Here is a 9,360-nt window from a genome sequence, read left to right as displayed (position 1 = left end):
TGGCAACTGAAGGATGTCCATTTACTGACACATTCAGAGACTGAACCAATGATCTCCAAGTAGACCCATGGAGCCAAAGAACCCACTGTGGACAAGACTGGGTATCTTACTACCTAACCCCTGCCAACTAGGCCCAACTTGAGTAAAGAGCCATGATGAAACACAAAAATCTCTGCATATCAATGAAAACTGCCATGCCCGAGAGTCTCTGAAATCTTTGGGAAGCCACTCTATAGTTACCCAAGGAAAAGTTTACCCACAAACCTTTGGATAAAGACTAGGAAAATTATTACTGTATGCCCTTGCCTTGGTATAGCAGGATCCTTTTTCAAACCAGCCTTTCATTCAGGCACCAGCTTTGAAGTTGAAGGACCAGCTCAGGTCTGGAAGTTGGCCATGACTTCTCACTGGGGGGGATTGTCAGCATTATCTTAATTAGCCACTCTTCTTCCTGCCCTTAACAAATCAAGTTCTATTGGTCATCTTCATGGCTCTCTGTGAGTGAGGGGCCCCTTAACTTGTTTAAATTGCATCCTCTTTGTTTCCAATATTTAAGTTTTGCTGCTGCTGCTGCTAAGTCACTTCAGTCGTGTCTGACTCTGTGCAGCCCCAGAGACGGCAGCCCACCAGGCTCCACCATCCCTGGGATTCTCCAGGCAAGAACACTGGAGTGGGTTGCCATTTGCTTCTCCAATGCGTGAAAGTGAAGTCACTCAGTCGTGTCCGACTAGTAGTGACCCCATGGACTGCAGCCTACCAGGCTCCTGCTACCTAACCTCAAAGCCCTAAAAGCTATGATTTTTCCAGTAGTCATGTATGGATGTGAGAGTTTGACCATAAAAAAAAGCCAAGAGCCAAAGAACTGATGTTTCTGAACTGTGGTTCTGGAGGACTCTTGAGAGTCCCTTGGACTGCAAGGATATCAAACCAATCAATCCTAAAGGAAATCAACCCTGAATATTCATTGGAAGGACTGATGCCAAAGCTGAAACTCCAATACTTTGGCTACTTGATGTGAAGAGCTGACTCATTGGAAAAGACCCTGATGCTTAAAAAAGACTGAGGGCAGGAGAAGAAGGGGACAACAGAGGATAAGATGGTTAGATGGCATCATCAACTCAACGGACATGAGTTTGAGCAAACTCTGAGAGGGTGAAGGACAGGGAAACCTGGCGTGCTGCAGTCCTTGGGGTTGCAAAGAGTCAAACACAACTAAGCAACTGAACAATAATGACCTGACCTCTGACAAACTGAGATCTCATCTTCATTGTTTCCAGGGAGCCCAATTCTGTATCAGCATCTTTTATAGCATCAGCCCTGCCTGCAGAGGTCAGCCCACTGAGACTCTCAGGGAAGAGGATGTTGCTCTCACCGGTTCATTGCTTACAGCCTTGGTAACCAGAGCATCCTCTGGGTGCCCCTATAAAACACGGTGGATTGGTAGATTTTCCAGTCATACAGAGCATATCCACTCTGGCGTGCCTGCTTCTTGGAGAATTTTGATCCCTTTCTCCAGTGTCAGCCAAGGCACTGCTCACATATATCCTCCACTTAGCATGGTCATTGCTTTCCTAAGCTTCCAAGAGCCAACCAAGAGAGTGTTTAATAAACCCTATATGTCAGGAGAGTTCTTTCATGTGGAGAAACGCTCCTTTATCCATCCTAATAATCCAGGCCCTTCTGAACTCAATCCCATGTGTACTCTTCCACTTCTGCTAGTATTTATTGGCTAAGACCTTCATCTTCTTCAGTGTATTTTCCCTTTACTCCCTTATCAGAACTAGCGCTTCTCCTGCTGGGTTTTATTATGACTTGACTTGAGCTCTGCTGCTGCTGCTGCTGCTGCTAAGTCGCTTCAGTCGAGTCCGACTCAGTGCGACCCCATGGACAGCAGCCCACCAGGTTCCTCTGTCCACGCGATTCTCTAGGCAAGAATACTGGAGTGGGTTGCCATTTCCTTCTCCTCAGATCAGATCAGATCAGTCGCTCAGTCGTGTCTGACTCTTTGCGACCCCATGAATCACAGCACGCCAGGCCTCCCTGTCCATCACCAACTCCCGGAGTTCACTCAGAACTCCATCGAGTCAGTGATGCCATCCAGCCATCTCATCCTCTGTTGTCCCCTTCTCCTCCTGCCCCCAATCCCTCCCAGCATCAGAGTCTTTTCCAATGAGTCAACTCCTTGCATGAGGTGGCCAAAGTACTGGAGTTTCAGCTTTAGCATCATTCCTTCCAAAGAAATCCCAGGGCTGATCTCCTTCAGAATGGACTGCTTGGATCTCCTTGCAGTCCAAGGGACTCTCAAGAGTCTTCTCCAACACCACAGTTCAAAAGCATCAATTCTTCCACACTCAGCCTTCTTCACAGTCCAACTCTCACATCCATACATGACCACAGGAAAAACCATAGCCTTGACTAGACGGACCTTTGTTGGCAAAGTAATGTCTCTGCTTTTGATATGCTATCTAGGTTGGTCATAACTTTCCTTCCAAGGAGTAAGCGTCTTTTAATTTCATGGCTACAGTCACCATCTGTAGTAATTTTGGAGCCCAGAAAAATAAAGTCTGACACTGTTTCCACTGTTTCCCCATCTATTTCCTATGAAGTGGTGGGACCGGATGCCATGATCTTCGTTTTCTGAATGTTGAGCTTTAAGCCCACTTTTTCACTCTCCACTTTCACTTTCATTAAGAGGCTTTTGAGTTCCTCTTCACTTTCTGCCATAAGGGTGGTGTCATCTGCATGTCTGAGGTTATTGATATTTCTCCTGGCAATCTTGATTCCAGCTTGTGTTTCTTCCAGTCCAGAGTTTCTCATGATGTACTCTGCATATAAGTTAAATAAACAGGGTGACAATATACAGCCTTGATGAACTCCTTTTCCTATTTGGAACCAGTCTGTTGTTCCATGCCCAGTTCTAACTGTTGCTTCCTGACCTGCATACAAATTTCTCAAGAGGCAGATCAGGTGTGCTGGTATTCCCATCTCTTTCAGAATTTTCCACAGTTTATTGTGATCCACACAGTCAAAGGCTCAGGGGTTAGCAAACTTTCTTTGTAAAGAGCCAGTCTTGTTTTAGACTCTGTTGCAATGATTTGAGTCTCTCACTCTGGCATAAGAGCAGCCACAGACAAGATGTAATGGAATGAGCAGAGCTGTGTTTCAATAACACTTTATGTACAAAAAAACAGACTACAGGCTAGACTTGACCCATAGGGTGTAGTTGCTGGTGCCCATTCTGGTTACTGTCTAGTGTCCAGGGATGGAGGTAGGGGTGGATCTTGGCTTGGGAGCTGGTTTCATGCTGATGGTGGACAGGCTGCTGCCTCATCTTCAAGTAAGGGGGCAGAGCTAACTTTTTTCATGGGGAGGAGCAGGCCCAGGGGGTTCAAGGGCATTTGGAGATTCCAGACTTTTAATAGTGCATGAACACAGCTGTCTGCATCTCAAGTCTCAGCATCTCATTTATTCCCAATTAGGGCCTTGACCTTGGCATAGCAGACTTGCTGGGGTTGAAAAATTCAAACTTCTCTGGAGCTCTGTTGGCCTTCTAATTAAGTCCAAGGTTGAATGCTGGCATTTTTTTCTGCCTCTGGCTGCAGGAGATGGGAGTCTCTCTATAAACCTTCAAAGCCTTTTGGCTCTCGCACTTAGCCTTAGATTGGTGATTAATCACTCCAGCCTTTCACCGCTTCCTCTAAGTCATTCCACAACATTCAGCAACAGCCATGTAATTCCACTGTACCTACGATTACCACTTCCCTTGAACCTCTCAGATGTACAGATCCTGCGCCCTTCTATGCATTCCCTCCTGGCTGTCACACCACAGTGAAGGTTTTAACAAATGCAGGACTACAGAGTACTGGGGGCTCGCTGTTCTCCACCCACCCCCAGAGACGGTGTTCTCGTTCACTGAGGTCAGCTTGCCAACAAAGGTGCACACATGCCTACTAAGTCACCTCGGTTGTGTCCAGTTCTTTGAAATCCTCTGAACGTAGCCTGCCAGTTTCCTCTGTCCATGGGATTCTCCAGGCAAGAATGCTGGAGTAGGTTACCATGCCCTCCTCCACAGGATCTTCCTGATCCAGGGATCATACCTGCATTTCTTACATCTCCTGCACTGGCAGGCAGGTTCTTTACCACTAGCGCCATCTGGGAAGCCCCATGGTTTTTCCACTAGTCATGATGAGAGTTGGACCATAAAGAAGAGTGAGCACCAAAGAATTGACACTTTCAAATGTGGTGCTGGAGAAGACTTTTGAGAGTCCCTTGGACTTCAAGGAGATCAAACCAGTCAATTCTAAAGGAATATTCATTGGAAGGACTATTGCTGAAGCTGAAGCTCCAATACTTTGATCACCTGATGCTAAAAAGACCCTGACGCTGGGAAAGGCATGGACATGAATTCATGGACATGAATTCAAGCAAACTCCAGGAGATAGTGAAGGACAGAGAAGCCTGGGGTGCTACAGCCCATAGGGTCACAGAGTTGGACATGACTTAGTGACTGAACAACAATAAGCTGGTAACCCAGCTCCAGATCTCACGTAAGAGCTTCCTGGGACATTTCCTACCACCATTGGCTTTCATTATGCTTTCTTGAACAAACTCTGAGATGGAGATTTACATTCAGGACTTTTTTTTTTAACTGGGGAGTGCCTTGGGGGTCTTTACCTATAAAGAAGTAGAAGAAAAAGGAATCCATAGTGGGAGAAGTTGAACTATGATGCAGTTGCAGCGAAGGCCTCAGACCGTCCCATGGAGAGCTCTGAAGCTGGGGAAGCTGTCAGAGTTGACCTAATCTAGGCAAGGGGACCAGCCGCTGGATGCAGAGCAGGTGTGGCCTTCGGAAGGGCAGCCTACTTCTGCTAAGGGCTATTCCCAGAGACAGGCTCATCAGTGAGATATCAGAGGCCAGCTCTCCTGGCATCTGGGGGACTGCCTCCGTCCTGGAGGGGAGATTAGGCAGCACACCACAGTATCCACTACAACACATAATTGAATTGTTGAATATGTCTATCCATGGTAACGAAACCAGATAGGCATCCATGAGCCTAGGTTTACTGTCATACACTAGTTACTACAGATCTTGGGAGAAGCCCTGGGTTCAACTAAACGCTGTGACTGTAACTGCTGTTCCTGAAAGAATTCTAGATAATGAAGGCAATGAAGTATCAGTGGTTTACTGTCCAACAGAAACATTAAAGTCCATTTTTGAGGAGTAAAATTAGAGGAAATAAAGAGGGAGGGAGGGAGGAAGGAAAATAAAAGGAAATATCAAATCCTCCCACCTCACTGCAGAGGCGATATCTACTGAAATCAACATCGGTAGTTTAAAAAGTTAGTATTTCTGCTCCCTTCCTTTTAACAAACATTTACTGCATTTTGACATGGTCCAGGAGGGGACATTTTAATACTATGATGCTAAATTTTTACATGACAAGGAAACTTGGCGTGCCACAGTTCATGAGGTTGCAAAGAGTTGGACACGACTTAGCAACTAAATAACAACAAAGGGATGTCAGTGCCTCAGTTTCCCCACTTGGATAGTTAGGGATATTACCTACCTCCCGTACTTGTGAGAAGATGATGGTCTAACACATCTAGAGTACACACAGCATTATCTGGCACATAATAAGCTCCATTTCATTGTTATAAATGTTTACATATTATATATTCTTATGTTTATATTGTGAAAAACTCCCCCATGCTTCAAGATGAATAAAAAGAAGACACTACCAAATTATCCACATAGACTTCCTTCATTGAATCAGAAATAGGAAAGACATCTTAGAAGGGGGCTCATGCTTCAAGCATGAATGTCAGAGTAGTTCCCATTTGCTGTCAGTTTCATATTCCCATCACCAGTACTAAGAAGAAAGCAAATCTCTTCACAAACACTAAAATCCCTTGCTTCTATAGAGTCTTATTCTCCACATTTGCAGATGCTGGGTTTAGAAAATGGATGCTCTTGGTCAGGGCAACATGTATGAGACACATTACTCCAGATGAAGATGGTATTTGCTGATGGAATATCAAATATGGTCATTAATAATGAAATATCATGGAGTTAACATAATAATGAACTCCTTGGATTTGGAGGTCTTATTCAATAAAATCAAAATTGTAGATTTCCCTAACAAACAAGCTTGATGTTTTAGTGTAGTTTAGTGCTTTTAATATATTTGTAGGTCTATGCTAAGTGAGCATTCTTTTCCTCCAAAGAAATGCATCATGTTTTCTCAGGAAATAGTTTATAATAAAAGGTTGTTTGAAAGAGATGAAAAAAAGTTCGATTTTGCTGAGCCGTGTAGTGAGTATCGAGCCCAGCATGGAGATACTGGTTTTCCCATGCTGTCAGTTACTGACGTATACCACAGAGGAGTCACGTGTCACCACCCGGAGCACCCGGGTTCTTGTATGTAACCCAGATGGGAGGGAAGAGGTGGGTGGTGGGAATTGATCTGATTCTGTTTAGAGTGTCACCAAAGCCTGAAATTCCATGACTCAAGCAGCACAGCTGATAAAAAGCACAGTGATGAAGAACACAAGACCCTGGCAGCCATGCCTGAGATTCCTGAGCTGTACAATGGGAATAATAATTGCATCTACTTGATAAGAACATTACAAAAATTAAGTAATAAAAATAATGTATGTAAAGGCCTTGCCCTTAAAGCCATATTGACAGAAAAACTGCACCTAAAGTTGACAAAGGCTTTGGCATAGTCAATAAAGCAGAAATAGATGTTTTTCTGGAACTCTCTTGCTTTTTCCATGACCCAGTGGATGTTGGCAATTTGATCTCTGGTTCCTCTGCCTTTTCTAAAACCAGCTTGAACATCAGGAAGTTCTTGGTTCACGTATTGCTGAAGCCTGGCTTGGAGAATTTTGAGCATTACTTTACTAGCATGTGAGATGAGTGCAATTGTGTGGTAGTTTGAGCATTCTTTGGCATTATCTTTCTTTGGGACTGGAATGAAAACTGACTGAACTGAAAGTTGACAAGTGGAAACCAAAATGCCAACTGGGCGAAACATGCGATGGTACAACAGTCAAGTGTGCTGATCACTGCTGTTGTATAAACCCAACAGTACAAAACAATTTTCTGTCTTTTAAATTCTCACAGCCTCTATGAGTCAGGAATTTGGGGAAATCTCATTTGGGCAGTTTTGGGGTGGGATCTGTCATAAAGGTTATGGTCAGATGTCAGGGAACGTTGCAGTCCCTTGAAGGTTTGACTGGGTGTGATATGCAAGATGCTGACCTTGGATGTTGGCAGTTGGTGTTGGCTACTGAGTGGAACCTCAGCTGGGACCATCAACCAGAGCACCCAAGAGACCTCTCCACATCACCTGGGCTTTTGTACAGCCTGAGCTCCAGGAGAGGTGGGGGTCAGACTTCTTCCATGGTCAGGGGCCAAGGAAGCAACGTGGGAGCCGAACTGCATTATGTGATTATCCGTGGAATTGGCAGCATCACGCCCACTGCATTTTATTGGTTATGAGCAAGTCATCAAAGGCCAGCCCAGTATCAAAGGAAGGGGAGGCAGACCCTACCTCTCCATGGAGCAGGGTCAAAGAATCCGCAAGCATGTTGTAAGGTTGCCAAACAAGGTTAATAAAAAAATATTCATTTTCAGTCTCTAGTGGGCTCCATGAGAGATCTGGGTTCGATCCCTGGGTTGGGAAGATCTCCTGGAGAAGGGAATGGCAACCCACTCCAATATTCTTACCTGGAGAATCCCATGGACAGAGGAGCCTGATGGGCTACAGCCCATGGGGTTGCAAAGAGTTGGACACGAATGAGTGACTAACACACACACACTCTCTTAAAATAATTTTAAAAAGAGACATATTGGACACATTGACCTGAGCAAGTCCCATAAGATCATATCATTTTTCTCCTCACTGTCCCCCAATCCTGCATAACGGAACAATCTAGCCGTTGTTCTCTGTTTGAGAACAACGGCAAGAGGAAAGAGAGGAGCCCAGCAAGTGTCAATTGCATCTCACATACTGTTGCCTTGGGCCAGGTCCCATTAGCGTTACCGTGGGGTTTTACTCTGTTAGATTATAAGCGAGGCAATCGTTAACAGAAACCCTACCACACAGTGGCTTCAGTTTATCTCGCATAACAGTCCAGCCAGCTCGGGTCAGCAAGGCAGCTCCACTCCATGATGTCATTTAGAGACCCTGGTGTCTTCCGCACGATCACTCTGCTTAAGGTGTCATCCTCACCTGCACAGGTGAGAGTGGCAACAGCTCACCCCCAGGTGGGCAGAGGAGAAAAAGAGTCAGAGTGTGAAAATGCTGTTTGTCTCCAAGTCAGAGATGATCTGTACTTGGATTGAATCCAATCTCCACTCACAGCCATTGGCCCTAATTCAGTCACCACAGCTTGCTGCAAGGGAGGCTGAAAAATATAGTCTGGCTGGGAAGCTCAGTGCCCAGGAAGGAAGAACACATCTACAGAACAGTCTGCCCCACAGATAATCAAAAAATTATTATCCTAACATGGACATGTTGGCCGCATTTAACAAGCTAATCAACTCTTCCTAGTCTCCATCAATTTCATTGGCATAAATAGTTCGGTTCACTTACCAGCTACAAATGACTCTAAATTAAATGACAGGTAAAGCTCAACATTCAGAAAACAAAGATCACGGCATCTGGTCCCATCACTTCATGGGAAATAGATGGGGAAACAGTGGAAACAGTGTCAGACTTAATTTTGGGGGGCTCCATAATCACTGCAGATGGTGACTGCAGCCATGAAATTAAAAGACGCTTACTCCTTGGAAGGAAAGTTATGACCAACCTAGATAGCATATTCAAAAGCAGAGACACTACTTTGCCAACAAAGGTTTGTCTAGTCAAGGCTATGGTTTTTCCCGTGATCATATATGGATGTGAGAGTTGAACTGTGAAGAAGGCTGAGCGCCAAAGAATTGATGCTTTTGAACTGTGGTGTTGGAGAAGACTCTTGAGAGTCCCTTGGACTGCAAGGAGATCCAACCAGTCCATTCTAAAGGATCAGTCCTGGGTGTTCTTTGGAAGGAATGATGCTAAAGCTGAAACTCCAGTACTTTGGCCACCTCATGTGAAGAGTTGATTCATTGGAAAAGACTCTGATGCTGGGAGGGATTGGGGGCAGGAGGAGAAGGGGACGACAGAGGATGAGATGGCTGAATGGCATCACCAACTCGATGGACATGAGTTTGAGTGAACTCCGGGAGTTGGTGATGGACAGGGAAGCCTGACGTGCTGTGATTCATGGGGTGGCAAAGAGTAGGACATGACTGAGTGACTGATCTGACTGACTGACTCTTCACTGCACTTTAAAAGTATCTCTAGGACTGAA

This window comes from Bos taurus, chromosome 20 (assembly GCF_002263795.3).
Source record: "Bos taurus isolate L1 Dominette 01449 registration number 42190680 breed Hereford chromosome 20, ARS-UCD2.0, whole genome shotgun sequence".
NCBI lineage: Eukaryota > Metazoa > Chordata > Mammalia > Artiodactyla > Bovidae > Bos > Bos taurus.
The sequence above is the reverse complement of the archived record's forward strand: the minus strand, read 5'-3'. Positions refer to the sequence as shown.